At 53.8% G+C, this 7,183-nt stretch overlaps 1 protein-coding gene across 1 annotated transcript in view; it reads right to left on the bottom strand.

Moving 5' to 3' along the window:
- TMOD1 (tropomodulin 1) overlaps positions 1 to 7,183 on the bottom strand; it is an 85,099-nt gene extending 77,916 nt beyond the window's left edge. The window contains exon 1 of the mRNA XM_021691172.2: positions 7,140 to 7,183. The gene's annotated coding sequence lies outside the window, so the exon portion shown is untranslated. The remainder of the gene's footprint in view (positions 1 to 7,139) is intronic.

Raw genomic sequence — 7,183 nt, 5'->3', positions numbered from 1 at the left:
ACCCAGGCCCCCCCCCCCCTTTTTTTTTTTTAAAGATTTTATTCAAAGTCCATATTCTTAAGCCCCATGCTAAACTGCCTCCCAGGGGCACCTGGGTGGCTCATTTGGTTGATCATCTGCCTTTGGCTCAGGTCATGATCTCGGGGTCCTGGGATCGAGCCCCGCATCGGGCTCCCTGCTCGGCGGGGAGTCTGCCTCTCCCTCTCCCTCTGCTTCTCCCCCAGTGCTCATGCTTGCTCTGTCTCTGTCTCTCTCTCAAATAAATAAATACAATCTTAAAAAAAAAACCAACAACTGCCTTCTACCTAGTGTTCCATTGTGATGTATGCTCTGAGAAGGAGGGCTCAGAAAACACCTCTCTCTCCTTAACGACTGGGGTTCTTTTCATCAGACACCATCCGCCCCCCAATTCATCTCGTGTCCCTTTCCCCTTGCCTGTCATGATTCATCCCAGAGATGTCTTGGGTGTCCAAAAACAGTTGCCATCTCAGCCAAGACGCTGGCCTAATTTCCTCCCCTTATTCTGCGATGGGCATTCTTAACTTGGGCTTTTGAGTGACCTTCAGGGGGACCCACCCGCCCGCTGAGGTGATGTGGTGATGAACTGTCATGCACAGGTATATTCATTTTTCAGAAGAAAAAGCTAAGAGCAAGGCCCTGAGCTCCCATCAGGTTCTCAGGGTTTCATAATCCTGATTTTCAAGCTTGCTGCCCTGTCTTTTTAAAACTTCTGTTCTTCCCAGCTATGTTGCTTGTGCAGGTTTATTTTAAGCGATCTCAAAACCCTTTTAATGGTGTAAATGGAATGCAGTATAAAACCATAAACAAATGCATACAATGTTGTCCTCCAATCTGACTTTTTAAATCTTCCTGGGTTTGCCAGGAGGAAGTCCCTCTTTAGGGCTCCCCCACCCTTGTCTTCTGAGTGGTTCTGAGGGAGGCATCTGGGTCCCCACCGCAGCACCGGGAGCCCTCATCCTGGGCTCACAGATGCCTCGCTTGTAAGCAGCGTGCCCAGAAAAGGTGATGAGACACAGGAGCCTGCGGAGAGGTTCTAGGCTGACCAGGAACTGGGCAGTTGGGCTTGAAAGCCCCTGTCTGGGCCTAAATGTCTCCAGAATGCAAAGGAGGAGGGAAGGTAGCAGAAGATGGAAATTACCCACTGCTGCTCAGCCCGACCCTTCCGGCAACAGGCCGTTTCTGGGGTCTTGCCCTCACCAGCATGCTGCGGCCACATATGTGCCTGCCACAGGCCCTCCCCACAATCACCTGCCCCATCACTAGGGTCCCTGCCTCCTGCCCTTCTGTCCCCTCTACCCCCACCTCCCTCTCATGCCCCCCCACCTGCCCCATCAGGTTCCATCTGTGTGTCCTGCACGTGCTCCATCAACAACAAACAAAAACAAAAAACAAAAACAAAAACAAAAACAAAAAAAACCAGAAAGAGCCCTGGATTTTGAGTAAGGGCTTAAATGAATTCATTTGTAGATTTTTAATAAAAATGATGTCTTGGGGCGCCTGGGTGGCTCAGTTGGTCAAGCGACTGCCTTCGGCTCAGGTCATGATCCCGGAGTCCTGGGATCAAGTCCCACATTGGGCTCCCTGCTCAGTGGGGAGTCTGTTTTTCCCTCTGACCTTATCCCCCTCTTGTGTTCTCTCTCTCTCTGGAATAAATAAAATCTTAAAAAAAAATAAAAATAAAAATGATGTCTTAATGCAATGACCAAGGGGAAACTTGGAGATAACTAGCCCTCCCCTTGGTGCTCAAAGTGTGGGAGTCTGTGTATGTAGGACGAGCATCACATTATGAGGTATTTATTAGATTTTATCAGGAATTAAGCCTTTTGCTTAATAAAATAATTAGAGCTTATTAGACACAAGGAGCTTATTAGAAATTCAGAATCTCAGAACCCCTCCCAGGGCTACTGAGCCAGAGTCTGCATTTTAGTAAGATCCCAAATGATTCAAATGCTAGAGAAGCCCCAGTATAGAACGCAAGGGCTCTCCCTTCTCAAGCTTCCCAAATCCTGGAGAGCACTTTGGTTTTTCTGGAGTATGCACCCTAATTAGATGACTTGGAACAATTCCTATTTGGGTTCACTGTCCTCTATGAACAAAAGGGGGTTAATAGTTAATAATACCTGCCCTGCCCCCCTTACACGATTCCTGCATTTCAGATGAGATCATGGATTCATTCCATGTATCGGGATGGGGCTGATCGGGGTTGCCGAGTCAGGAGGAGCGGAATAGGCGTTTTCTGCCCTCGCAGAGCTGATGCTTGAGTGCTGTAGATACTGGTTGATGTTTTGTGATTGTCATGGCTGTCACTGGGCTCTCATTTGCATACCATTTTACTCGCTCATTCATTCATTCAATGGTCAGTCATTTATCACCACATAAAGTACTTGCACTGTGCCAAGCTCTGAGCTGGAACACTGGGGAAGCAGAAATAAATCAGCCATAAATTGTCTTCAAGGAGCTGTCAGTCCCGTCAGAGACAAGGATGTAGCAGACAATTACATTTAGAACACACTACGGCTGGGGCTCTGAGGTCCATTTGGGGGCTGGGGGAGCACAGGTAAGGCAACGAGGAGCTTTGCTTTAAAGGATGATTACAAGTCCGCCATGTTAGGAAGGGAGAGAACAGCATTCCAGGCAGAAGGAACAGCAGGGCCAAAGACAGGGAGCCATGAAGGCACGTGGGCTTGCACCATGGCCAGAAGGTAAGGAGAATTTGCGGGAGTGCCAAGAGATGGTTTTGGAGAAGTAGCTTGGGGCTGGATCTTTGATGGTCTTGGGTTCAATGCTAAGGAATCTGGTAGGAAATGGGGAGTCCCTGAAGGGAGAGGGATACAGGGTCAGAGCTACATTTCATAAAAATCTTTTAACAGCGTCATAGAAGAAGAAAAGGCTTGATGCAGAGTGGCTTTTACAAGGCTCTGACAATAGCTCAGGGAAGAGATGACAAGAACTTGGTCGGAGTCGTGACTGTGGAGATAGAAATGAATAGAAGGAATATTCAGGAAGGTAGAATTGATAGGACTCTTGACCAAATAAATGGGGTGGTGAAGGAAAGGGAAGTCTCTGGCTTGGTGCCTGGGTGGATGGTGTTACTAATGCTAACCAAGATGGGGGACACTGGAGGAAGAGTGGGTGATGAGCGTGAGTCAGGCCTGTTGGGTGTGAAGTGCTTTTGGGATGTCCTATTGGCTTTGTCTGATTGGCAGGAGTCACAGATGCCTGGAGCTGAGGAGAGCAGCCCGGGCCGGACACACGAATCTGGGAGTTGCGAGTTTATGGCTGGTGGCTGGAGCTCTGGGCGTGAATGGAGGAGGGTGTGGGGTGGAAAGAGGACAGGGTTGAGAGTGGCACTGACATTTAAGAGATGAGAGGAGATGAGTCCACGAAGGAGGCTGAGTGAGGCCAAGAGGCGTTGCTGCTTCCCTCAGTTCCCAGGGACATGGAGGGCGAGCACCCCAGTGGCCACAACTCATCCCACAACAGAATCATCTCCAGGAAGGGCCATGGGGTCACCGCCCTAGAAGCCCCAGGGTGAGCAGTCGCTCGGCTGGGGACCCTGAGAAGATGTCCTGAGGCGGGGACGCGTGGGCGCCTGGGCTTGGCCTGCCTCCACTCCCTCTCATCTCCATGCACAGTAACTTCAACATTTCACACTTGTGTTTTTGTCTGAGAGAAAAACAAAAGGATGCAAGAAAAGAGAAACAGAAGAAATGCTTGTGTTTGTTTAGTTTTCAGATCAGACGAGGACCCAGCACTTCCTGACATTGAAGAAAACCTCCCAGACATGTCCTAGGTTGACTCCAATGAGCTCATTCTCTCGTTATCATTAGGAGCAAAGAGAGTCGGGTCCTTTCACAATTAACTGACGGAGGAATCTTATAAAACAAAAGAGAGGAAATGGCCCCAGAATTATGCTCTCTGGTTCATGTTCTCCCACAGAAACAGGACTGTGGCTTTAAACTGATAATGGCTCTGAGCGGCCAAATAATTGATCTATTTGGTGCTCTGGCTTTAAGTGAAAAGTGAACTGCCCTCTTTAGAAATGTTGGCAGCCTGGCTGGTCCATTAGTAAGACTGAAAAATCAAAACACTGACTGGAAAAGGCCATTATGACTCCTGGACTCAGCAGGAGTCATCGATAGATGATGTCATTTCAGAAATAAGCAAGCCAAGGTCACAAGGCTCCTGGGCAAAGTCAAACTATGCTTCCTGGCCCATCACCACCCTCCTTCACAGATACTGAAGACTGCCAAGGGGACGCAGGGGTCTGAGCCAGGACTGGATTCATTTTACTTTACTTCATTTCTTTGCTTAGCCTGATTCTGGAGGAATGTGATTCCAGAGTCTGTGACGCTCAGCAGGTGGTTAAGGCAGGCCTTCGGTCCTCCCATATACACACCCCTCTCTCTTTTCCTCCTCTTCCCGTCTTCTGGGTCCTTCTCCACCTCTTCCTACAAGCCTCATCCCAGAAGCACCTGCCCTCCCCTGCCCATCCCCCCATGCCTGTCCTCAGCTCCTGCTACCTTCCCTCCCTGCTCCTTTCTCAGAGGAGCTTTCAGGAGTGGTAGGCTCTGTTCCCACGCCTTCAGCTCCCATGAACCTGCCTCTTCCTCTCGCTAATGCTCAAAATATCATCGCAGGGACCAAGCACTTGGGCTGAGGGCTTTCCCAGCATCATCTCACTTAATCCCCAAAGCAACCCATGTGAAATGGGTGCTGTTATTATCCTCATCGCACAGAGGAGGAAACTGAGGCTCAGATAGACAGGCTGGGTCACTGGCCCCAGTAAAGTAGTGGTGGATCCCATGCTTGAGTCCTTAGCAAGGCCCTGGCCAAAGTCACCCATGACCACCTGCCAATCCTGGTGGCCCCCTTCCCGGTCCTCAGCCCCTCCGTCTCTCCTCAGCAGCTGCCACTGCTGACCTCTCTCCTCCCTGGGCCCCTGGGAAGCTACTTTCTCCTCCTCTTTCCCTCCTCTTCACGGGGTGGGTCCCCCTGAGTTTCATCCCCGGCACTTCACTTTTCTCATGCTAGCAAGTCTTCCAAGGGAACCTCTGAGCCCTCTTGACCCCAGGTCTACTGGGGACCGTCCTGCCCACCCCCTCATAGCTCGAGGCCACTCTAAATGGGTGGCAGAATTGGGGTTGGAGCCAGGTGTCCCGACCTCCAGGTCAGTCCACCTCCTGTTACTCAGAGCTGCCACTAAATACCTACTCCCTGTTTTTACATTTTTGCTGAGCTGCAGGAAGTAGCCCTACCCTGGACGAGGGAGAAGGTGTGAGGCCCTGATAAGGTGGGGAGGAGGCTATTTTTAGAGGGCACTGGCGCTCCACTTAGGCTGGGAGCAACTCAGGGGCCAAGACGGGCAAAAACGTGAGTTTGCAAGATTGGCACATCAGAGGGAGTAAAGACACCAAGTGACAGAATTCCCTGCTTTCACTCTGCCTGTTTGTTGTATGGCTCAAACTGATGGGACTCTGTTTGTCTTCATTTCCCCTTACTTCTTTATCAGTGAGGCTTTGAGGTGGGTCTAGAGAAAATACATAATAGAAAGTAAAGTTCAAACAAAAATGAAATTTCAGAATGAGGGCGCTATTGTCTGAGCAAGGGAAAGTTCTGGACAGCAGCAGATCAAAGGAGAGGGGGCACTGGTGGGGTGCTCACAGATCCCCAAGACCTGCCTGAGCGGCAGGAAGGGTCAGGAAAGAGAGGAGAAAGGCGAGTGGAGCCTGCAGGCCTCCTGGCCTGTCCAGCAGCACGTGACCTTGAGCAGGGGGTTCTGTGGCCCTTGACAAAGAACGTAATAGCTGTCATCACTGGGAGAAAGATGAGGATTTGGGGGGGGTGCTCCGTCTGAGGGCCCAGAACCCGAATTAGGGTCTGGGTCTGTGATTCCAATAGGGAAAAACTTGGGCTAGGTCATCGTGAAGAATCTGAGAGGGTGAAGGTGGAGACCACCTGCAGGGTCGGTCTAGCAGGACCCGGCTGGGCGGCTGGGGGTGGCTCCAAGGCCGCATCAGAGGCACTGTATAGATGGGGAAACTGAGGCCAGGGCGCAGCTGGACTGGAGCCTCTGGTCCTGGGCGGTTCATTGGGTCGAAAGCTGCGAGGGAGATGGCTGCTTCCCAGCAGAGGTGCCCATAATTACCGTGGGACGCTCTTCCGGGACGTACCCGGCGCAGGCTACTCCGAGGGCCCTAGGAGGTCCCAGTACAGGCCTGCGTCAGAGCGACTGCCAAAGTGTCCGGTTTCCACAACGCCCCGGGCTGTGCTCGGCTGTGCCCCCAGCGTCCCAGGCCGGAGCCGGCGAACAGGTGTGGGGGAGCGCCAGCGGTCAAGAGCGCGCCCTGCTGCTCTCACCGCCCAGACTCCTAGCTCCATCGCCCGAACCAAACCCTGCCCTTACGAACGGGGAAACTGAGGCCCAGAGAAGGGAGGGGGCTCGCCAAGGCCACCCCGTGAGTTGGCGACAGCGAGGGGGGCTTCTTGCCCGCTCTACCTCGGCACGAAATGCGCGTATCGTGGCGCTTTAAACCGCGTCATCTCCCGCAGTTTGGGAAACTTTTCCTGCCACCAATAGGCGCAGCCCGAACCTCGGTTCCTAGTCCACCGAGCACGAACGCCCCACTCCCACCCCCAAACTCCCGGCAGCCGGAGGAGGGCCACGCCTCGTGCCGGGCTCTGCCGGGCACCTGTCCGCAGCAGAGGGCCCGCCGGCTCCGAGCCCCGCCGCGCAGGAGTCGAGCGGGCGGCGGGTGGTGAGTGGCGGGGGCGGCCGCTCCTGCAGGACCCCGGCCCCGGCGCCGCTCTGCGAGAGCATGGCTCCTTCCGCCGCTTACGGACGCGGCGCCGAGGGCCAGAGACTAGGGCGCCCCGCCTGGGGCCCCGGGAGCCTAGCGGCGCGGACGCGAGCACGGGGCTCCGGACCCCGAGACCAGGGCTCCCCAGCCCCGGAGGCAATCCGAGGCGGCGGCTATTTATAGAGGGAGCCACGCTCAGTCCCTCTTGGCGGCGGCGGCGACAGCTGAATATTTTGCCCAGATATGGCTGGGGCCCCGGCGCGGGGGCAGGGAGCCCCGCGAGCGCGAGGGGTACCCCGGGCCGGGTGGGGGGCTTACCGGGCCGTAGAGCCGCGGGGGCGGGCGCGGGCGGCGACGGGGCG

This window comes from Neomonachus schauinslandi, chromosome 13 (genome assembly GCF_002201575.2).
Source record: "Neomonachus schauinslandi chromosome 13, ASM220157v2, whole genome shotgun sequence".
NCBI classification, from domain to species: Eukaryota; Metazoa; Chordata; class Mammalia; order Carnivora; family Phocidae; genus Neomonachus; species Neomonachus schauinslandi.
The sequence above is the reverse complement of the archived record's forward strand: the minus strand, read 5'-3'. Positions and strand labels throughout refer to the sequence as shown.